The 26,207-nt window shown below is 31.9% G+C and overlaps 1 protein-coding gene across 1 annotated transcript in view; it reads left to right on the forward strand.

The window, feature by feature from the left end:
* Nucleotides 1–6,475: 6,475 nt before the first annotated feature.
* LOC128992099 (diuretic hormone class 2-like) overlaps nucleotides 6,476–26,207 on the forward strand; it is a 152,831-nt gene continuing 133,099 nt past the window's right edge. Inside the window, exon 1 of the mRNA XM_054415508.1 lies at nucleotides 6,476–6,491. The gene's annotated coding sequence lies outside the window, so the exon portion shown is untranslated. The remainder of the gene's footprint in view (nucleotides 6,492–26,207) is intronic.

The raw sequence follows: 26,207 nt of genomic DNA on the forward strand, positions 1-26,207 counted from the left end.
AATTGTTTTGAGTACAAGTCTAAATAGTTACTTCACCCTCCAACATTTTTTTTGCAAATAATTAGATTGAAATCTACCTCACCAAACGAAAATCATAAAAATCGTTCGAATGGATATAAAACAGTTTTGGACGATTCGTTATTAAAAAGTTGTAACTTTCTTTTAGTTTTGATAGGAGTTCTGCAAAGCAGATACATCACTCTTTGTGCAAGAGACTGAGGCTTTTAATTGTTTATATTGATTGGGTATACAGCATAATGTGAAATATGTACCACTTAATCACATAATTAAACCAATTAAAAGCTATAGAGGATCAACACATTAACCCCAGACTTTTAGGATTTTCCACCTTTGAATAATATCCAATCAACTAGTCCATCCCAATTTTTAGTGAATCTATGTATAGATTTGGCATATTTTTCAGTAGCAGTAAACTTAATGTGACTTATCAGCTATTCTATGTTTTATATAGTCCGTGAAATTTCAAATCACCAAATTTTACTACGCAGCAGTTTTGATCATCGCATAAAACTAGCCTAAATAATACTTGGAGTTGTGATAATAAACAGTTCGTTAAAGAATATTTGGTCTATATTAACAGTTATCATCAAGGAAGTTGATTGATAAAACCAGTCAGTTTTGATTGACCAAACCAGATGCGCCGGAATCGATATACTATTTGATAACATACAAAATACTTGCAAAATACTAAAGTTCTTAATGACCCACCATGACATTCCCCTCACTATGCATATTTATTCATAATAGTATTACACTTAATTTTGCCCACCTACTATTAGTGTACCTAATTCAACCTTACTTTAACTTACCGGTCGAATCTTATCTATGTAACACTTTTGTAGACTTTATATACTATAAAAGACTATCAACTACTGTTTATTAGCTAAAAGTTCATGTCAGCAGTCAACAAGCACAGACATCAGAGAAAATTAAAGAAAATCGACTAAAATAGTAACTACTAGGGTGTAGAGTGACTCTTTTCGACCCTGGCGCGAGTTTTACGATCGAGGCGAAGCCAAGGTCGAAAAATGAGCGAGGGTTGAAAAACACATTTTGCAAGTTACAACCTAACCTAATAAATTAATCGACAAATAATTTCTATCCGTGCGATTGCTACGATCGAAATTTACAACAGCTATATTTTACTCCCTAGTGACTAAAAAGGCTTTTATGCTTCTTTAGACCCGAAACGCATGTATAAGAACAGCTGTTTATGCTGCAGTATAGCGGAAAATCTTTATTTTAAGTCTCGCAAATTAAATGATCAATCAAATCCGTTGTTTCAATATTCAACATGGATTTGCTCGACCAACTTACTATGCATTACACCAATCTAAACTCGTTACGAGTTAAGCTGGCCAATTATGAGTTTGTAACTCAATATTGAGCTGGCTTCATGATTGATGTACATCACTCTAGATAGATTGTACATTACAATTAGTACACTCACCAATTATACGTGTGATATTGATGAGAAGTTTCCTTTAAAAATAATCCATAATCTTGATAAATAAGAGTTTTCTGTGTTACCTACCTTTTTCACTTGCCCTATTTTTAACGATTGAGGTGTCATTTTTAAGCTTTTGATCAAGCAGGCCTACTAAAAAATCTTAGTAACAACTAAAAATTTTAGAAACTTAATAGGCCATTTCCATTAGGGATTCGTTCTTCTAGCGTTTGTTTTATCATCGATTTTCCCATATAGGGAATAACCTATTTATTACCGTAGGTCTCATGGTAAGACCTGGACCCAGGACAGATTTACTTTTTCATTTCGAGGTCCCCAGTGGCCGAAAACACCCTCCGTTCAAATTCATATACTATATATATATATATATATATATCTGTGTCCGTTAGCACGATAACTCGACAAAAAATGATCCGATTTTGATGAAATTTGGTACAATCGTGTAAACCTGCGTTTATTCGAACGAGTTCGCGAACCACCGACCATAGGGACGGAGCTTTATGGGGGGGGATTTATGGGGTTTATTTGAAGAGCTGAAACAACAAATAATTTAGTATATTGAAGTGTTTTTCTACAATTATTTGTTACGGAGAAAGTAAAGAAATTGTAAATTTTAAATTCCTATGTGATTCTTAAATGGAGAATAAGTAAACTGGTATAATTTGCTTGTTTATGGATATATTTTAATCAAACTTGGAGAATCTATTTATTTTATAATAAGCTACTAATATTTTACTAAAAACACACTTTGTTACCCTCCCTGTAGCAGCAAACCTATGTGGTCGTTAAACCTAATGTCATTGAATTAGATTTAATTGAAAATAAAATCAGGCAAATGGAAATTCGCTTAGTCTGCAGGTTTGCTGTGGTGGTGGATTTTTTATACTTCGCTTTCAAAGATCTAATGATGCTGAATAACTTTCTTTAAAAAGGTTTAAAATGTGGATTTTAATTTAACAGCTGATGTTTCAGTTTAATGTTTATCAACAATTAGATTGTAAACAAGTGGCACAACAGTTTATGCAAATGAATTTTAAGCAGCCTACTTTTTTACAAAAGCCTACCCAAATTTGTGATTTAGACAGACTGAGGTAGGTAACTCAATCTTTATAGTATAGATTTGATACCAATAGATTTAATTTATTTTAGATTTGTAGTTTTGTTCACCTTATAAATGTCTGAAACGAATATTAGCTTTGAAAGGTAAATGGGCATTGTATTTCCGTGTTGCCTTGCAAACAAGATTTGGACCTTTTTGAAATCCGAGATTCACCCACGGGTCCCCTCTTTCATTTTTCCATGCTTTATTTAAAAAATAATGATATCTTTAAGCTGTTTTAGTGGTTAGAGTGAGGTGTTATACATGATAATGCTTTGGAAAAACGGGGTTTTATGGAAAAAAATTATTTTTGAAAATGTTCAACCTAAAAACATGGAATTGGGAATTTTTCTGAAAACCATTTTGTTACGTAGAAGAAAAAAACTATTTGCTATCTTAAAGTGTTTTGCAAGGTTAATGGAACGGAGGAAATTGAAAATTGTAAATTAAAATTCCTATGTTATTCTTATAGGGAATAAGTAAAATGTTTTTTATGGATATATTTTGATCAAATTTGGCAAATCTATTCACGTCATACCAATTTGCTGACATTTCAATTTTAAAATACACACTTTATTTCCTTCCCTGCGGCACCAATCCTAAGTACTAATTTAAGTATACTTTATTTATAAGTATAATTTAAGTACACCAATACTAAGTACTAAGTACTAAAAAAAGTAAATTAACACATCACTACCAGGTCACACAAGAGTCGTTATACAGAAGAGTCTGGCAGCTGGTAGGCCAGGTGTAAATCTAACAATTGTCAATGAAATATTTGAGTTTAAGTTCAATCAGGAAGAGAAATCCACTTGGTCTTCAGGTTTGCTTCAGTAAGGGTATTATTTGGCATAAAGTTGCATCTATGAAAAAAATGCCTTGGCAACTCAAATCTTGTTAAGCACCCATTTTAACGTCGTTACAAACGTGCATCCTACTGTTAAACTTGATACTCTATCCCCAACACAGAGTTGAAGTTTCTCAGCCAAGATCGATGCTTTTGAAGTGGTGAAGTAGGAGAGTCGCCACCGATGTTACCAACTAGAGAGTGATTGATGATAACAGCTGATTGCCAACCATTGACTACAGATACCATGACGTAAACAATGTAGACATTTCGTAAACATGAAAATATTGTGGAAAATTATGGGATAAATAAAGAACTTCACTAATCAAAAGTTTGGTTTGCTGTTAAAAAATTTTTTTTCTTGTACAATGACGTTTTAACAGTGTTAAACTGTAAGGGATACTAATAGTAAAAAATTGCGTGTTCTTGCTGATTATGGTAAAATGTAATGCAAAATAAACGGTATCAGCAATATGAACCATACTTTCGCCCATTCACTTGGATTTTTTTCGAAAAATAAAAATTGTCCGTTATTTTATGGGAACACAACATATGTTACAATTACGTTTGATCCGTAGTCTTTACAGCAATGGCAGAGGTACCATTCTGTTCCAAATTTAAAAGGACTACGACATACTACACCATCAAAATCGTTCAGGCCATTTTTGAGAAAATTGGATTTTTCCGTTATTTTATGGGGAAATCGCCATTAAAATAAAATTTCTAACAAACACCATGGATATACCATGGAATAGTACCTACCTACTTACCGAATTTCATCAAAATCGGACAACCGGTGTGGTCTGTAGATCTATACCATGGATTAAACATACTCCCAGTATGTTTAATCTATGCTGTCTATACACATCCACACAGACAGACAACCGCACACAAACACACACAGACATCACTTCGAAAACCACTTTTTGGGTTCGTTGGGTCCAAAACAAATATATCCACTCCAAACTCAAACTTGAAAATTTTCGTGAAAACAATACATTCCCATACACATGTATAGGAGGAGAAAGTAAAAAGAGCTTGAAGGATAGCGCACTCTATAAATGGTACGTCTACTTTATTAATCTACTCCTTAAAATCCTTGATGCAATTTGACAAGAGTAGCCATATTGCTGCTTGCCAAATGAAGGCGCGTCTCAGCATCGCGCCATTTGATGGTAAAGGCGAGTGTAGTATTTTATATATTTTTACTTAAATGTTTAAAGCACGCGTTAATGACATGTCTAGGTATAATCAAAATGTTGCTTTTCAAACTATTCGTCGAACTTGTGTGTACAAATAAATGTAATTTATTGTAAATAAACTGTCATATGTTGCACCATACCAATCCTAACTGTTAATGACCATTGACTTTTGATACAATCTGTAATCAAATGTTCAATAACAGCTGTTAACAATCTTCATAATCTGTTAATATTTTTTTAAGTTTCTTTCTGAAAAATAAAATTGCGATACAAGATAAAAAGTCTGCATCTAGTATCACTTCAAAGTCGTTCTATCAACGGTTTCAACTAACAATATGTGACTTTTGAACAAATCTAAAAAAATATACAGTATTAAACTTAATTTTAACATTCACCCAAACAGCAATTGTTTATTAATATTGGTTATAAAAGTTTATTTTAATGTGTATAATACACTGTGACTTATTAAACTGATAAAACCGGTAGAAAGGCCCCGTAAAAAGGTTTTGGTGTATTAAAATTCAGGCTTAGGTGGTTGAACGTGTTAAGGCATGGCAGAAATAATTCAAATTGATCTCATCAGCCTTGAAAATCTTCCAACCTCACTCAGAATCGCAATACCCTTGAGTTATCTCTTGATAATACATATCTATCATGCTCAATAGGGCTGATAATATCTCTCATGACGCTGATATTGAAAAACTCGTAATTTTAGATGTAAACACAATCTTAGTTTGATTCTTAAACTTAGATGGTTTGAGACAAGTTTAGAGACATTGAATTTATTGTTTTTATCATTTTAAAAGACCTTAGGGTTTTATTACTACTGTTCTACTAAGGAATTGGTTGTTTGAGTTTATAAAGAACTTTAGATCCACAATCAAAAAAGATAGTTCTTCTCTTCTATACGAACAGGAAAGTGTCTGCGCTAAAGATCTTCTTAAACAATGCTTGAAATAGTATATTGCTTTACTATTCCTGAAAATAGGTGTTTACCGGACGAGTGTGAGATTACCATACGAGTCCGGTAAAACACATTTTGGTCGAGTGACGTACGATATTTTAAGCCATACTACTCTAAGCTAACTTAACAATAAAAAATCTGTACAAATCCTTATATTTCCACCAACTAAATTACTAATAATCACTAATCGAGGTTATGTGTTAACCATTCATGTAACCACTCATTGCCATATGTAATCAGCTGGTTGGTGTCCGGTAAAAACCCCATATGAAACCCCATTGCTGGTGGCAAACAGCTGTTTTCTGGACTAAATCCTTGCGTGGGAAATTGGTTAAAACAGTGTAGTGTGGCGTAAATATTTTATTTTACTGTAAATACTTAAAACTACGTATTTAAGCGAGTCAAATAACAAGAAAATACTATCTCATCTATCTATATACTATCTATGTATAAAGCAAAAATGCAATAAGATATTTACAGCAAAAACATTTGTACTATCAGACAATAACTATACATATTTTTTATCTAACAGAAATACTTATCTCTAATCTATCAGAATACAAGACAGAAAATCCTTGCTGTCAGCTTACACGTCAACAGCAACGATCTTCTCAATAACCTGCCATTGTACAGTCGATAGCTTCCCATCTTAGAAGATCTTATCGCCGTCAAACAGTATCTTATCAATTTTATCGTTTTGAAAACATTCGGCATCAAAATGTTGATGTATCTAATAAGTATTCTATTTGCTTTTGCTGTGCTGAAAAGTCATTGAATCCAAGTTTAATCGTTGGATTCGAGTAAACTATAATTAATTACCTCACGGTGAAAGATATTTATAAGGCCTTTTTGTTTTCAGGAATATAGATTTGTGGAGCAATCGAATTGAGGTAAGAGTAAGTTAAAATATCATTGAATAGATAAACATATTAAATAGGCTACTACACTTAATTGTTTGGCACTTGGACAATTATTTTGAGTCTTGTATAGCAAATAGTACTGTCATATTGTTTTTTTTATGAAGGTATTTATTTTTAGCAAATAATTTAGGTATACTTATTTTTTCCAAATTTAGATCCGATAGATCATTGGACTAACGTAAATTGTAATTGACTTAAATTAAACAGTTTAAACTAAATTTATTTAACGAAATTTTAAGTTTTGACTATATATTGATTGGGCAATATTAGTTTTGTAAATAGACTGACCAATAGTATACCATTTGCAAATCTGTTCACATAAAAATATCTTCTAATATGAAGTGAAATATTTTAAAATATTGAATCACAAAATAAATTAGAATTTTACATTTCTGCTGCCATTATTATGTAGCTTAGATAGGTGCCTGCCACAAACCGCCATGTAATTAGTAGCGCTAGAATATTTATATTTGTAAAAAGAAAAAGAAAAAAAATGTAAATTTTGTTTGTTACATTTTTGTGAGTCAATTGGACCTCGCCGACAAGTTTTGCAAACTTGGCGAGGCCAGATTTTGTATTATCACAAATAAATAAATTTGAATTTGAATTTGAAACGATGATATATACCAACAATTTAAATTTTGTAACAATTCTAAAATATTTTTATTGTTTCCATGTCTTACAAAAAGATAGTTTATTCTACCACTTTTATAACTTTATATGTTGTATACGTTATTTATAGCTAAGACAGCGTCGGGAAAATTATAATTAAAAAACCAACTAAAATTAAAATGCATTTGGATGAGAAATGTTTTGAAATTGATTCCGACCCACGCAGAAAAGTTACAAATCGTCAATTTAGACGGATATCACCAACCACTCGATTGAATGTGATCATATGAATTGAATAAGCTAACCACTCCATATCCCGTGCGAGTCTGCAAAGTCTGTAAATGGGAAATTGTACAGCTTTCCAACCCTCGCTTGGTGAAATTACTGTGTTAATATTTTAAAATAATTGTATCTCGTGGTAATAAACGCAGAAGTAATCCTATAAAACTGTCCAGTTAAATTGTTTATGATAGATGTTATATTTTCGGGGTTTAAAAAAATTTTCGAACTACTGAAACATAGGGTTGAAAAATATGAAATAATTTACTAAGCTAAGTTGTCATAAGATAAGGTACCATCGTAGGTTGAGGTGCCTTGATGGTACCTCCACTCAATTGAATAAATACAACTGATCCCAAAAATAGGCAATGCTTGTAACGATAAACTTTGGAGATTTAGCAAAACGTGAACTCAAATTCGACCACTAAATATTTACTGCCAAAATATAAGAGCATTCTGAAGGATGGCGGCAAAGATGTGAGCATTTCCGGTACAAGCGGCTCGACTGTCGAGATACTTCCGGTGACGCAACACTGCCTACTGTTTGTTTCCGTCAAGTAAAAATAAAATACACTTTTGACAAGGAAAAATCCCAAAATAACAAAACTAGATATTTTTCTCTGAACATAATTTTTTTTAAATATAGCTAGACTTTAGTTACCTGTTGCAAAAAACCTCTAATTACTATTAACGTATGTTCGCAACATGTTCATGTTTAAAAAATTTTTTTTATATTTTGGATTTTTTTTAAAAGCTACCTACCTTTAGCAATTTGGGTAAAAAGAGTACAAAAAGATTTGGTTGAATAATTAGAAAACACAATTTGTGATTATTCACGTTATAAATAGACACAGGAAAATATGAAAAAATAAACTAGTTTCAGTAATTTACTTAGTTTCAAGTGTACACATAGATCAGTAAAATAATGCTTTAACTTGAATAGATATATTTTTCAAACTGTTTAAACTAGGCACTATCACAGTGGATGTAAGTAAATTTTAAAAACAATTAATCCAAAATAAATAGGGTTATAACATGTAAAAACACCGTTTTAATAATATCACTTTAATGATTTGCCTTACTCAAAAACAACTAATGTACACAAATTTGTATTGAAGTAGAAACCACTTTGATACAACATGCCTTTTAATCGTTTAGACAATTTACAAAACACATTGTGACAAACCTCACTACAGTATTTCACTATTTGCCTACACACCTGAACCAATTAAATCACCTCACACAATACATGTAAAGTGAAGCTGTTTAGCTTATTGTTGGAATGACGTGTTCAAAAACTGCAATCTACATAATTAAACAGAATCGATCCTGGGATTAGGATAATTAATAACACAATCCTGTTAGGATTAAAGCTAATGGGTGGAGGATAGCGGTTAAAATCAGGGATGCAATTTATTCTACCCGCGGTGAGGCTTAATAGTTGGTAAACTTTGAAAAATTTCCCGGGATTAAATGTTTATTAGGTTGGCAATGTTTTATGAATCGGTGTAGCGGTTAATGTAAATAGTTTCGGCGTGTTAAGCAGTCGAATTGGATATTTCTATTAATCAATTAACTACCACTAGGTTTTTTTGTTGAATAGTTGTATTTTGTCTTCAGGCTCTAGCTCACGATCGTTGCAGCCCTAGAGGGTTACAAAATTACCATTTAGGTAAAATTCATTGGTATTTGGCGGGATTTGACCCCGGGACCTCAGAGACCAAAGTCCCGGGGTCAACTAGACTAGATCGCCTCTTTAGGTTGAATAGTAATCATATACAGATTTTGTATGGTTAGGTCAGAACCGAGGCAGAACCTAAACCTTAGATTGTGTGTTACATACAACTCTAATAGTGGTAGTGAATTCACATAAGATATCAAAATTAATTATTTTGTGCTAAAGTTTAATATTGGGAAACGTTAACCGATAACTAAATTGAGGAGTGACATCAAGGTTAAGGTTTAGGTTTAAAAACCGTCAATAGAAATATCCTTTTCTTATAAGGTACGCAAAGTGTATGTACTGTTTGCTTTTTTTGTCTCATGATTTCATATGTAAAATTAATACAATGGAGTGAAACTAAAACGAAAATAACAGTGATTCCGAATCAAAATCTTACAATTATGCCAAAATTATTTTATGGCGCTCAACTTTAAACTTCTTTGTTTTAAAAATGCCTATGAAATGAACAATAATGTATTTAATGAATTGCATAATTCCCTTACACAGCGAACTTGAACCTAAAAAAATGTAATATTTTTTAAACAAAGTGGCAATTATTCACTGCCAAAATACTTCGAAATAAAAAAGTTTTAGTACTGTATTACAAAAGGTAGTTTTTTTCACCTTTATAGGCTAATCTTCATTCGAACCCCGTTGTGAAATAAGGTTAAGTTACTACAGTATTTGTTTATAAAAAATGCACTCGTAAAGAAAGAAGAGACACAAGAAGTGGCGCGTTCATGCAGAATATCGAATCTGAGTATATTCGGTTGTTGGTGAACCGAACAACGATAAGTTCACTCGCGCTATCGCGTCAAATAGGTGGTGTCAGCTAGAGTAAAATGGCGACCATGTGGAAGTCACCGACGAAAACTAATATAGGAGAGACTGTGTATTTTGTTTTACTCTCTTCAAACACATAAGATCTCTTGATTTAACCTAATACAAACGACGAATACTTGTTTTGTTAGATCAGTGACTGATTTTGATATTGGTTTTGTGTAGGCCTATTGATTGAACCGACAGATGTTTGGAGGTTTTCGATTAAGCTTTGGTGTAAAATAATATTTAAACAGATTTCCCTTGATTTCGTTTTAGTTTACATTTGAAAATTGAACACAATTATACAGATCTGGTGGTTTAATACATTCAATTAAATTTAAAAAAAAACTTGCATACGTAGATATTGTTTTTGTATTTTGTATCGCTTATTTTCGTAACCACCACACATCCTTTTTTCTATGATTTAGTAGGAAATCCATATATAAATCCCAAAGTACCCATGAACTTTTGAGAAAACTACAAGTCACACCCCCATAAACAATACTTAAAATGTTAGTCATGACGAGAAACCTTGCACAAAACTATCCATTATTTCGTAAATTGCCTTTTCGTAAATTCCTTTCTAAAGGGAACTTTCCATGTACCTAATGTTAAAAATACGTCAGCTGTAGTTATTTGTTTGTTATTCTTTCAATTTGTTACCTAAAATCAGGTGTGATTATTTTTTTGCATTACTGTATTCTGTTTTGTTTATTTAAGCCAATGGTTTTATTAATACTTATGAAGTCAAACGGAGTGAAGCCCGTGGTTAATAGCTAGTTAAAATTAAAGCATAAATCAATATTATCACCGATATTCTTAGCTTAATATCCTGAATACCATTTACTTACAGTCGGTATAAAATTAAAGTTTATCATGAATATTTTACGATATATTCTGAAAATATTTTGTTAATTATTTTTATTTTTAAGTTATCAAAAGTACAATATCCACAAGGAACTGTTAGAAAAATACTAATTGAACGTGATATTTCATGATTTAATAACGCCATCTTAATGGAAAGTAAATATTTTAACAGTATGTATGTTATTTTACTATGGTGTTTACTGTTTACTAATGTTAATTAAAAATCGAAAGTATATTTGTTGTGCTAGAAATAAAAGTGTTGTCATTAATTGGCGTTAGAGGTCAAGAACCGGCAGAGATAGCTGGAAACATACTGTTACTATTTACCATAATCCTAGCTTAGTTTAAAATAAACAGTTTTGCAAAGTCCAGAGGATAAAATGTTAAATGTTTTACAAAGCACATGGCCTTTAGATAAGTAATAATGCCGTAACCCTTTAGGACTATCGTGAACTTATGTGTAAAATGGTCCTGGATTAGAACCTATAGCGTTCTAGGATGTGAAGGATATGGATAAGAAAAACCCTCCGGTTAGAAACTACAAATATTTTCTACGATTTACACTCCTGAGCAACTATTAAACTGTTACCCTTTGGAATATCTAGCTGATAAATCATAACAGCTATGAACAACGTAGTTGAAAGTCATGCAGGGATATATATTTGCCAAAACTATCGTTGGTAGAGCAGTCATGTTGTTTATCATTTAGATAGACTGTAATTGGACAATGTTACAATTAACTAAATTTATTCTGTTAATTGTTACAATAGTGGATGGGAGTGTTGCCGTTGTAATTGAGATAGAGCGATAACACCGAATTATTTCAGCTGTAGCTAACCAATTATAACTGCTTTATTTGACCATATGATAAAATATACTCGCTTAGTAGAACTCCATCCTTATGGAACAGCTGAAACAAATTCTTTTGTTAGTTCTGTCCGGTGCACTGTAGAGGTCGTGTTTTTTTACGATTTGTTTCTTGTCATTTTAACCATTTAAAACCTCGTTTAACCAAATTAAACTATCTGGTCATATACAGTAACTCGTCCCTAGTTATATAGCCAAACAGTAAAGCACAAACCTTTTGCTTACTGAAATTAACCCTAAAATATTAGAAACAAAATTCCGTCGACACTAGCGATCAGTGTCACCAGATATGAACTAGACACGAAAACAAGCATCAAAATTTACAATGTGAGAAGTCTACTTTTGTTGGTCAGTCTATGATTTTACGTAGTTATCAACTGGTCATAAGAACTATAAACGTATATGAAGGTAAATACCGTAAAGAATCTTAATTCAATAAAATATTCGAATTCTTTAACGATATATAAATAGTTTTAATAGCTCAAAACATATTTCAGTTCATTAAAATAGTAAATGACCTACTCATAAAGTATAGTATATGACAAAATCTTATATTTAGTGTACTACTATCCGATTATCCCATTATTTTATGGGTTTTCAAGGAAAAAAATAGAAAAAATTAAACGCATTAAGATGCCATAGATTAATACATACCAAATTCCAACTACACACACATCACTTCGAAAACCTTTTTTGGGTTCAGAGGGACCCGTAACGGATATACCCAAAACTCAAACTCGAAAATGTTGACGAAGTCAATATACTGTACTTACACTTTATTCTATGTTATTGGGAGGGAAAGTAAAGATTTGATAGATTTAGACTATTCTGTGACAATCACTAATTACATAGTTCATGTCCTATTCTGCAAACAGTTTAACATATTTATTTAACACTGGTTTACATTCAATATGAATTATTCTCCTCAGACCTCCTTTTCCCGTCTTCGCAGGTCATGAACTTCTACAGTTCAGTAATGAACATTGTCTCAACTGAAGCTAACTTACTTTAATCAACTGTAAGTCCTTACACCCTTTACAACGGACATAACCGGTTTACGGCTCTGCATAATGTTAAACGAACAATATTGCTACTTTGGCACTTAAACTGGCTTTTTGGAACTCTTTCGTAATGTTGCTTGTACTTGTTAATTATGTGATTTTGGTATATTTTGGAGACGTGCGGATAGGTAAGGGTGGGGTTGTGCTATGGTTCCATCACTCAAATTTTATTAGCACTGGTCTAGTACTATACCGGATTTGACATTGTTTTTCTCGATACATTTTTCTGTTATGTTATGGAATTTTGTGGGGAAAAATCACCTATAAAATCAAAATTTAAAACAAAAAAAACTTTAAATTAAAAAAATCATTATTTGACCACACGTGTGGTATGTAGCTCTGTATTCATACACACAAACTTATAGACACACACATATAACTTAGAATCACACTTTTTTTTGGGGGGGGGAGGTTCAGGGGAACTCAAAATGAATATTAATTCAAAACTCAAACTCAAATTTTTATTCAAAATCATACTGTGTTTAGTGGGAGATGATAAAAGTAAATTTTATATCGTTGAACCTAGATATTAGATAACTTTAACAATTTATTGATTAACTGTATACAAACCGATTGTACATAGAGTAAGTATAGTATGCCGGTGACATAGTATATGGATAGATAGACATGGTAGACCGATAGATTCTCATATTCTACCGAAAATTGAGTAAAAACCAATGGCTGACAAATAGTTTGTACAAAGAGTAAGCATTGTTACAGGCCGGTGACATAGAGTAAGACAGACGGACTCTCATCTGCCACCGGAAGTTGAGTGACAACCTGTGTCTCTGTGTCGTCCGATATGCTTGTATCTGTAACACCTCAATTTACTTCCGGTTAGGCTCCATGTGTAAACGCCATATTATTACCTCTTCAGATGTATATAGAGTAATAGAACCAGAATTATTGTACTAGAAATTCCTTATGTTATTTCGTACATTATTTTCGTTTTGGTGTGTGTTTAGCTGTATAAGAATATTGTTTACAATTGACCTGTACAACGGAAAGAACCAGGAATCCGAATGCAAATTCTATTTTTACAAAAAAATATTGAATATACTCTTCTGAAAACGAAATTACGTACGTAGTTTTTTTGTAAGAAAGCTTATGAAAAGGCCACGTAGAATTTATATATCTGCATGAAATATCTGAGAGCCATTATAACAGAATATTATAAAAAATAAGAGACTAGTTGAGTTGTAAGTAAAACAATATTCCGAATGTACTCAAAATATTAAATTTTCCTATCAGTGTTATTACACTTTGCTGACAAACCAAACTTCAAAACAAAGGGCATGAAGTATACATTATGTTTCAATGTAAACCACAAACAGCTGATGGAAAAATAATACATCTCCACACAATGACTCATCAGGTACAGTTTTCAAAATAACAGACTTCTGAAACAATAAAAATTTAATCAAATTTAGATTAAATGAAGCATTGCAAACTTGTTTGAGATGTTTTAAAATTACTGATCGTTTATGAGTAAAATTTAAATCGAAAAACTTACAAATTAAAGGTATTATATCAGCCAGGATTCTCTTATCAGCACCTGTTCAGAACAGAGATTACCTTCTTTCATCCAAGAGTAACAGGCGTTTGATCACATATTGTTGTTTTTTATTTCTTCTTCTTTTCTTCTAAGTTCTTCTTCTTCTGTCTCCTCTTCTTCTTCTTCTTCTTAGTGATGTTCCAGTCCAGAGAGCTCGAATCCTACTGGACTGAGGCTGTTTAATATGGTCTCTTCAGCCACAATTTTCTTCTTCATTTGTAAAATACCATTGTGGTCATGTCGCCTATTTAATTGTAAATTGAATAAAATTTAAATCTAGGCACAACAAACAAATATACTCGTTTTCCCCCTCATCACAAGTATTATTGTTTGCAGCACAGGCTAGATAAAGACATAATAAATACGTTTTCAAATATTATAGACAAACCATTATTAGACATAATATATACCTAAAACACTAAAGGTATTTTCCCATAACATACATTTTTAGCCGTCATATACAGCTGATTTTTACAATTAAAACATCATTTCAGAATTTATAGTCTAGTGGAGGGGCAAATGGTAGCGAGAAAGGGTAGTTTTCTTTAAGGCTTCAATCACTTACGTTTAATTTATTTCTACAGTTCATTATCAAAGATTCAGTTATGCTGACAAACTTTCTTAATAACGGTTTAAATGTGAGTTGTAATTTAACAGCTGGTCAAGTTGATTTCACCACAGTTAGATTGTACAACAAGAAACATTAATGGGTTTATGAAATGGATTTTAAGTTTTTTTATAACTAATGTGAATTGATTGAGGTAGGTAAATCACTATTAATGGTGTGGATTTAAAATCAAGAAATTTAATTTATTGTACATTAGTGGTTTCATTCACCTAATAACTGAATAACTATATCAAACCTAAACTAATAACTGTATCAAACAACATAATCTTTGAAAGGCTAATGGATATTGCATTGGATTAGTTTTGCCTTGGACATGTTTGTAACCCTATTATAATGTACAATTTGAACACTAATCCCCTCGTGTATATAATATAATTAAACTTCTTAGACTTTAGACTTAGTAAACAAAACAATGGAAGGTAAAAATACAATATCCTCCATTGACATAGTCGAGTGACATTCAAATATTGCTATTGGCAAGCCAGTGGTTAGCTTGGGTTACGTCCCAAATTGGACAGCTTAACAATAAGGGATTTGCGTACGGCGTGCGTAAACCTACGTTTTCCACGTGCACAAACAAAACAATATAGACTCCTTACAATTCAGTGTATTGTAAAAATATTGTTTAACCAAAGATATCATCAGCTTACTAATTTGATTTCTATCAAGAATAAATAAATAATATCATCTCATTTAGCGACTTTATCTTTTAAGAGTTTTTAATGCCAATACTGTAGCGTTTTGCGGGTTTTGTAGAAGAAAGGTCCAAAACCCGATTTGTGTTTCAATTTAACGTGCATATTTTTTATGAAGCATAATTAACTGTTCATCGACAAATATCAACTTGGTCCACAGTCGAAACAAGTGGGAATCGAACCAGCTACTGGTATATTTGTATTCACTATAAAAACTCGTCTACCAAGATCAATTAAACATTTTTTTCCTAGGACGTTCTAAACGAGCACGGGATTGTTTTTCACATTATTTCAGGCTGGAGCTAGGAGTTTCGGCATTATCACTTAAAATCCAAAAGTGATTTGGTGGGATTCGAACCCGGGACCTCAGGGACCGAAGTCCCGTGCTTCACCGCTAGACCAGCTCGCTCCCCCAGATTATTGAAATATGTAGGCCTTCTATTTTAAACCACAAACTTATAATAGTTATTATACTCACAAAAGTAAAAAATTTTGCACTCTTGGCAATTCCAAATATTTAGCCTATTAAAACCAGTTCAAATATATAAAAAACTAGCTGGCCCGACATACGTCGTCCTGTCCTAATGTGGTTTTATGTCAAATGCTCGTTCATTTTCAAGATGAGCTCGTTCGCGTCGCTCAATCAGGTCCTGGTTTTGGTTGCAAATTAGCTGTTCTCATAAATTTAAAAAGAATAATAGTGCTGCACACTGTTGTTAAACCTATTAATTTTTTAATGCTATAGATCATCACAGGATCAAATTCTTTAGTTGAACCAGCTGTTAGGATTCTTTAATTCCATAAGTACTCATAAGATTAACATGGGGAACTCCAGGGCTACTGGGGTGGAGCCCTTTTGACGGATCTGCACCAAACTTCGCACAAACCATCCTTGAATAATGCTTAATAATGCCTGAAAGTTTCATTACAATCTGTCGAACGGTTTCGGAGTCCATAACGTTCAAATATATATAGCAAACTCCCTCTTTATAAATATGGATTAAAATATTACAATTTTCCTATAATCAATGGTTTTCAAGAACTACTATTATGTAACATTGTAAAAACATGAACGTGGACATCTTTGTCAACAGACGTACTATGTAATATTTATCACCGCACGTTTTCCTAAAACAACTATTATTAAAACAGTTTTGTCATATAAAATACGATAAAACTCTCATGATGGAGCACACATGATTGCGTCATCAATTCGCATGTTTTTCTTATTGCTAATTATAAAGTTAGCTCGTTAGTGTTGTCAATCGTACTCGATGTCACGTGGTAAAAATAACGACGAAACAAGCCCCCCCCTCTCCCACTCCTCCTCCCCTCCCACCTTAAAACAGCCCCCCCTCTCTCCCCTCTCCCACCCCCACCCCACCTTGAATCTCTTGCATCTCGTAATTTGAATGTAACTGATATTTTATTAAAACTTTTAACCCTAATGATATTGACTTTAATATGATATACTTAATTTAAAGGAAATTTTTTAAGAAGGCCGCCACTATTTAAATTGTGGAAAACCACAGTTTAAGTTAGTTTTTTGTGATTATTTGAAAAAACGTGAGCTATAAACTAAACTAACCTAACCTAACCTACCCAAACTGTGGGTTTTCCATAGTTTAAATAGTGGCGGCGTTTTTCTGAAAAAAGGCCCAATTAAAAATTTGTATTTATTGTTTTCCTTATAATTTTTAAACCGTGGGTATTCCCTGTTTCTAGTGTCTTCAATGTTTACACTTATTTTTCTAATATAATTGAATAAACTTTTAATTAATGATTACGAAATGAATTAAAAGGGACGGGTTAATTACACAAAAACAGAAATCCTTGTTGAACACGTTAATTAATTCAAAACCTATTCAAGAAAAAAACAATTTAAAATATTAAATCGCATATAAAATATTAATATGCGATTTTTTAATAAATAAATCAAATTAAATTAAAATTTGATTAAACTGAACGCATTTAATCAATAGTCTAGTAATATTCCAGTGCGTCGTGGAAAATAGTGACTTGACTTTATTTACTCTTAAATTATTTAAATCTACCATTTTTTGTCGTTTATTTTTAGTTTATTTTATCAAAGAAACTCGTCCAGTTCACTTGCAACGTTAATTTATGAATAAATGAATTTATCCGTTTTTACAATTGTTATTTAAACATAACTTAGTGAGTTTTTAAATTTATAAGTTGTGACAAATTCAATTATGGAAGTCTTCTCCGTTTGTCAATAATTTTGTTAAGTACTATATTACTAAATCCTCACTTCATTGATAGTTCAAACTCAATATACTGTCAAATTTAATTTAATGTTGAATCGTCTTGTTCAGCTAAGTTAAAAAAACAAATTGAAAGTTCACAGTATAACAGTATGAAGTATAACATACAGTTATACAACATAAAGTATGCCTAAACATTCTTTCGATGAAAAGTCATAATCGTACTAAAAAATGTTTACTAATCAAAACCGCAAGATTTTTTCTTTTATGAAAAAGGGGAGAAATGAAAATATATTTCCCAACACTTCACATTATTCGTCGGAACATCGCAGATTATTGTACAATAATCCACACATCATGCAGGATAGAACAGCAAATTGATACGGGATTGAAGGATTACCCTCGCCACCTGAACCTAACTAAACTCGCGATAATTCCTGCAATATTAAACATAAATAGCAGACGATTAACAGTCATTAACTTTCCTAATGACTCCGCTGACTCCAATAAACAGGATTTTACGTGAAAATACATAATGTGTATGCAATATGTTTTTGTATTGGTGTGAATACAATCTGTAAAGTCTTGACCATAATCAAGATTTTATCTTTTTTCTCGTGTGAGAAAAAAGACTTAGTCTATTCGAATTTTGGAAATGGGCGCCATTTTGACATTCTGAATTGGATCAAATTTTTTTTTTCACGTGGGTTGCATCTTACCTTAATACATACCAAGTTTCATAAAGTCCGGTTGGAATAATCAAATGATAAAATGTTTTTGTAAAAAATGCAAAATGGCAGATATTTGTCAATTAAGAAATGTTATAAATAGTTATATTCGTGATTTTCTCTTTATTTTGACCTACCATTTTTGAACACCCTGTAAATATTCTTTCTTGATGTAGAGACTTTCTCAAGGCAAAAAATGGTAAACCTACTATCTGCATGAAAATATAACTGAGTTCAGGATGGTTACTTAAATCAATTAAGTGTTATGTTTATAATTCAATCTCTACATACACCAAATAACTTTTTTACCAAGTTTTAAAAGAGCTTTTTTCGTAAGCTGAAGAAACTTTTTAACATTTCATAAACCATTAGAGAATAACAGTTTGCTAAAGATATTTAAAGTTAATTTTTAGTATGCTAAACAAAACCTCAATCACTTCTTAAAAAAATTTTACCTACTTAAGTATCAAATACAATGCTTAAACTTTTAGTAAACTGCTAAATCAGAAAGTTGTAAGATCAATTCACTATTACAGCCTAAATAATCCATTAAATCAAATGTTTCAAAGAGTATACCAATTATAATAAATGGGAATAAAATACATACCAAAGGATGTTAAAATAAGAAAAATGCACGAATCTTTAATCGCTGGATACACTGGACATGATAACAAACTCAATTAATTTACAAGGATAATTTAATTTGCTGTAGTCATGCCCTGCTATCCCATTAGACCACCTCTGCTCGCCAAACCAACTTTAGCACAAGCTAGTTTATGCAACACTATTCACAGGTGATATTTGCACCATGTGCACTAACTGCGTCAGATTAAAACTATGACGTCATTTATCAGCTGACCAGAGCTAATAATGTAGCCAGGTTGTAGAATAATCTATGTAACTGTTTTGTCAATAGTTTTTACTTAATTGTTCTTGCATCTTTGCCTGAATCACGTTACATGATTATTATTGTTATGTGTAATGTGTATGTGTATATATATATATGTATTGTCGCGTTACATATGATTATTTTGTATGTTCTTTAGCACCTTTTAAATTGGGCAATATGTTTGTTTCCAAACAATAACTCTTATTTATGGTGGGTTTTGGCAATAAATTTGATCTAGCTTAAAGATTTGTTTCGTAATTTGGCATGGATCGTTTAGTTTGTATTGAAGCAAATAGAGATGTATTAATTTATTTATTTAAAATATTAAAGCTTTTATGTAGCCTAAAAGTTATTTATTTTTTTTTTGTTTTGTTGTTTAACTGCAGTATCTAAAGCTTGAATGTATGACGCATTAAAACCAAACTGGTTTAAATAAGCTGTGTTTAAACTTTGTATAAAAATTTCATTTGTCACAAAACTCCTTTTTCCAGGAAATGGCCCTATTGCCTAAAACGCAGAAATAAAGTGACTTAAATTACTTCATAGTAAAAGAACTTTTAACAACATTAATTCTTCTTATGTTCTAAATTTGAACGTAAATATACCTACTACACGTCCCCACACAAGAAATGAGTCAAACAAAATTAGGATTGTATTTGATAAATAAATGTGTATTTGTGTTCTTAGATGATAAATAAGTCTTTTAACAGATATGGAGTTTGGACGTACCTAAAAAAATACGCGTTTGGGTTTATTATTAAATCTACAAATTAATATAGACTCTATATTCATTATACAGAAATAGTAAAGTACTCAAGCCTTATAGTAAAGCAATTCATATTAATTAAATAGATTATTTAAGTATTAAACACAAAATGCTTTTAATCTTGTATACATTTCGTGTTGATGGTCGTTGGAATAAAAGTATCATGTCTCTTTATTGATGGATTTTTTAAAAGCACATTTAATGATTCAATGGATTATATTAGATGATTATATATAAGCCAACATTTGACAAAAGGTAATGCTAACTAAATTGTTAAACAAGTAGAAATCCTTATTTTCAATTATAAATTTAAACAGCAATTGACTAGAATGTGCAAACGATCAAAAGATCCACAATACCACATCCACAAAACGCCTTTTCATCGCTTTACAATGTTTACTTTCAATCCAATTCCCCGCTCTACACTCTACGCTGTCAAACCGGTTTAGTAAATTACTGTTCAAGACAGGACGAGAATTAATTTGTCTGTTGCAAACGAAAAATGTAAACGGAAGTGAAGATGAGGTAGATCGAGTAAAACTGATCCGGTCGACCCGAGAGGGGTTAATGTTGACGGGTAAAGAGGATCGATTAATGAGAGAAGACAAATCAAATCAGCGATGCTGCCTCCCCTTAACGGGGGGGGGGGGGTACCTCGGAGTTGTGGAAAAATATTCAAAGTTGGTTTGTTTCGCAGAAGAGGTGCTAAAAACTAGTGTCCATTATAACAGTTATATTTTGTCAAATATACAAAAGTTGTATTGATTGGTCCTTAAAAATCACAAACGTCAAATTGTCACATGTCGGAGGAGCGAGGTGGTCGGTAGAGCGCGACACTTCGGTCTCTAAGGTCACGGGTTCAAATCCTGTCAAAACAAAATTGTCGTGAAGTGTTTTTTTATTCCTCTAGGTTTACGTCAGGAATTGTTTTCCACATTACTTCCGGCTAGACATAAGATCGGGTCGTGACATTTTCACTTAGATACAATTTATTAGTGGATGTACTAGGTGTGCGTATTTCAACCCAAATATGTGCGAAGGATAGGTGTTGAATGAAGTATGATGATCTGTAGCTTTGTTACTGACTAGATCAGCCGTTCATAAGCCAGGATCATTTATTTAAAGATCGGTAACAAGGACAGCTGTGTCCAGTTTCGAACCATCAAAAAGCATGTTCTGCATCTCATTCAAATGTGTCATTCAGTTCGTTAATCTGCATACCCTATGTAAAAGGATCCCTTTGATTTATTGCGCCAATGTTGGCAAGCGTGTCATAAGGATGTTTACCCACAAGTGACATCTTGACAGCTGATTGTATGACCAGGATTGCCAACTGACGACACTTCAATCAGCTGTGTCGTCACCGCTAACCACTATGACGTCAAACGTGTTAGCATGACAGGAAATCTGACATTTAATTGAGTAGTTAGAATTCCTTGAATATTAAATTTAACCCTTGTAAAATACAAGCTATGAGGTTAAAATGTTCAACGGAGGTTTGTCAATGATAATTTAAAGCACAAATTAAGGTACCGTTTAAATATTTTTTTAAAAAGACAAGGATTTAACCTCTTTCTCTTAAAGTCTGTCCAATCTATCAAACAGAAATTCTCTGTTAGTTCCCTTACTCCTCAGGAAATTCCCTTTGCAGCAATTATTAATGAAAATATGCGATTATTTTTTATCGTATTCTGACCCTGAAATATCGGTCATAACATGGAAACTGAGCATAATAGTATTTTGACCTTTATAGGTTATTTATTCCTCAGAAATTTGCTCAAGTATCTTATGTCATGTGTTAGAAATTGAATATATCAAAATAATATCATAAATAAATAGTGAACATAAAATAGTAGATATAAATTAGTTAGAGGGGAAAAATCTCAATGATGCATGTAGGTGACCAAAAGAAAGTAGTCCTGATGATCAGTTAACAGTTAAATGATCAAAGTATTAAACCATCAAAACAGGATATTTTTAGATTTAATGTAATGTCATAAAAACATGAAATTATCCATTCTGTGGATTTAAAAGTTTATCGATACTTAAATGCAGCAGCGTATCGAGGACTCCATGTCCAATGATGCAGTTTGCTCAACTGAAGCGAAAACTGAAAAAAATCATACATATAACGGTATAGACTGGTCTATATTTCTATATCTACTCAACCCTCGAAAAAACTATGAAACAAGTTTATGATCACGTGTTAAATTTTTGCCGCACTTAATTACTACGTATGTAAAGAATGATTGAAACAAAACAACACATAAGGTTTTTTTAGTGTGCAAACGTTTTATCTTCACGCGAAATATAAAGTTAGGGTAATATTTAATCAAAACATTAAAAATGGATATGGTAGATTAAATGTATAAATCTTTATTTTAAATTTTTTTAAATTAAATTAAAAAACAAACAATAGTGAGGAAGCAGGTTACCTAAATACTTTAAATAATTGAATACTCACTAAAAAATTTACTTACTTGAAATTTCAACATTAACTTTGAAGACAATATTTTTATCACAACACTTCTAAATTTCTGTCAAAATCTAGTATAATATAATGTTACGAAATATTTGGAATATTTCCTACATTCGTTATAACATTTGTTCTTGTATGCGGTACTGAATCCCATAATGACCAATGTTTACATAGATTTCAAGTGATAAAATGTAAAAGATGATTACAGCCAGACATAGAAAAGTTGAACGAAAACTATTTCGTATAAAATGAAAAGATCTTAACATTTTCAAGCTCAACAATAGGTGTTTACAAATTGAGTTTATTGATACTTTTCCTTGACAATGACAACATGCATGTTCAACATTAAAGTTTGTCGATTTTACAGTTCAATTTATCAGATATTTGTACAATTAAGTTGAAGTTGGTAACACTGGTTGGACGACAGTGCTGTGGACCGTGATACTGTGTCGGCAGCTGACTGGCTCTATCACTGCTACCAACTGTTGAACTGATAAAATAACAATGTTACACATACTATATAAACTAGACTTACGTTTTAATTCATATTTAGGACGATTTAATTTTGGTGTGCATGTTACTTGAGTACAAAACCACATTACACTCCATTAAATGCCAAGAGAGTGATACAATTATTTAATTATTTTAGTTTTTCTTTTACACAACGCTTCAGTTTGAAAATCTCTATGTTATTGACATTGTTGATTTAACTAACTTAAAACACTAGGATTTTTGAAGTTTAGCATTTGTCGTGATACTATAGTAAAAAAGATTTCAACTTAATTTATTAACATACGCAAAATAATATTATTTATTTCTGCATAACGTTACACCCCAAGCAATTGTTAATACTGAAGTAACGGTGACAACTCTCATACACCCGTCTGTTTGTTCAGGTCTGACGAGCTGTCAGCTGTTTGTATGACCAGGATTACCAACCGCGCACATTCAATCAGCTGTGGCATTGTTGTTTATCCATACCACATGTAGTAACACACCGTAACAGCTGGTGGATGTAACAGATTATGGAATTTAACGTTGAATAGACGTTGAAACCAAACGGGTCATCCTTGCGGCACTTGGGTCAAACTAAAATGATTAATATAATTTATGAAGTATCGAATAGTTTTTTTTTATGTGAGCTGGATAAATGTTTTTGTTTCACAAGCGCAGAAAAATTATATTCGCCCTTTTGTTTAAAATAGGTGAAAATGCAAATATACCTACTGTTAAACATTAAGTTATATTACATTCGTTAACTACAATTTGCTTATTCCCTCCTATGAAAATAAAGTACAAGTAAATAAATTGTGTTACACGAACGCAGCTATAGTTGTAGTGCATTGTAGTGGAAAACTACACAATTGTGAAAGCATTCTTAAAAACGCAAGATTTTGGAATGTGTATACATACTAATTTTTAGAATGTTTGCATTAAAAAGGCTGTCTTTTTAAATAATTTACTCATCAATTGTCTCTCTGTATGCTCCTGGTTGACATTAATTTGATTCAGTGACAAAAAGACAGTTGTAGAATGTTTTTAATCTATCATGATATATTTATCCAAAAAACTACTTATTTGAGCGGTTTTCTTGAATATGTTTGGTAAAACTCTAAGGCTATGAGCAAATTGAACACTCTCTAGAAGCTAAATGCAATCAAGTTTAAATTTTAGTATGAGTCCAAAAAACCCCTTCATCTGGCATCGTAGGCAAATTCATCAGTGTAGTCGTATTATTTGGCACTCATTGTAATATATATATCCTAGGAACCTTGGTTTTTAACCATTGATCGACATAACAAACATTTTAAGCAACCTCTTGTGGGCAACTAAAACAAATAAAAACATTTTTAAAACTCATCTTTAATGGTTGGTATTGTTACTTCTTTCTTCTCTTAACATTTGTTTACAGGAGATTCATGATTTTCTTCATCACTAACGCAAAGTCTTGCGCTAAAAGCGCAACTGACGAGTACCTGAACAGGACGAAACTTTGCAAAACAGAACTAACCGCAAAAGGGCGTTGGTCTGGGGACAAAGAACGAAAGTTCAAACGCTGAACCTCTCCATCACCCAAAATTCGGTTGGGACTTTTGCTTGTTTCGACCTAAACTTGGTTGAAATGATTTTCTTAACCACTTTTCAACTATACCGTTTCATTTAGTACGAATAGGTCTCCCAAAGTGTTACAGTTATCATTTTTATCTTCAATTTTAAACGTATTTCTTGAAATACAAATGTATATTTTAATCCTGCCAAGTAATAAAAAAATAAGAATATTATCAACGCTAACCTAATAGACAAACTATTTTTGTAAAATTTGTACCTATTTGTGTTTGCTCTGAACATATTAACCCTCACACCCTATAAGCCCAAGGCTCATGGCTTCATTCATTGAGTTATCACTGTAAGAGGCTCTGGCACAATAATGATCTTAAGTTGAATGTCGACAACAATCATAGCTTCCAAAATATCCAGTCTTCTCCATGTGAACAGTATGATGATGTTTAAAATGTGGGGACGTATTGGTTGTATTTCCACTAATAATCCTACCGTTAGTATTAAAAACACTACAAACATTAAAATATTCTATATAAATCTATAATTATGTTTCATTTAAACTAATTCGGAGTGACATTTCGTGTTAAAATTTAATAATGGTGAACTATCAACTACAGTTAATTACGAAATTATGTTTTTAACGAAACTTTTGTGCAAATTCAACTAACTTCAAAATTGTCCACGCATTTCTAAGATAACACACCTTAATAACATTAATATCTTTGACATAATTTCACCTAAAAGTGTTAGATATGTCAGCGGTATAGGTACTTACTTACTTACTTGATACTTGAGCACTGCATCGGTGACCGACAATGTCGGAATAGATTGCGTCAAACTTATAATTAAAAAAAGAATAATAAAAACTTATGATGGCGGCGGGTTGCCAAAAAGTGGTGGTATTTATTCACGTAAGAAATAAATGGCAGAAGTGTTGAGTATTTTTATGAAAAAAGTGTAATGGCAAGGTGTTTTGATACAACACTATGTTTCTCTAGCACAAATGCCTTACAACCTACATTTTTATTTGATAAATATTTCTAAAACAAGAATTTTTTATAAGATTAGCGTATTTATTGAACATTTCAGTTTTTTTTATCAAACATTACAGGCTTACAAGAATATTTTAGTTGCATAACATATTGTCCTGAATTTATTTTAATGTAAAAAGGGGGTTTTTGACAAATATCTCCTCATGATACCTAATTTAAATACTTTTAAAATATGATGGATATAAAGATAATTTATTAAATAAATTACATCCTTCTTGCTCCATCAGGTAAGCAGATGAACACAAAGGATACTAAACAACAATTGAGGCCAAACCGACAAAATATTTAACTAATTAAAACTACATAATAATTTGTATCTCGATCAGTTAGAGTATAAATGATGTCTTGGAATTGATATTGAAGCTTTTAATGTTACA

This window comes from Macrosteles quadrilineatus, unplaced genomic scaffold (genome assembly GCF_028750875.1).
Source record: "Macrosteles quadrilineatus isolate MER2022 unplaced genomic scaffold, UCM_ALF_1.0 Scaffold_4__1_contigs__length_99947679, whole genome shotgun sequence".
NCBI classification, from domain to species: Eukaryota; Metazoa; Arthropoda; class Insecta; order Hemiptera; family Cicadellidae; genus Macrosteles; species Macrosteles quadrilineatus.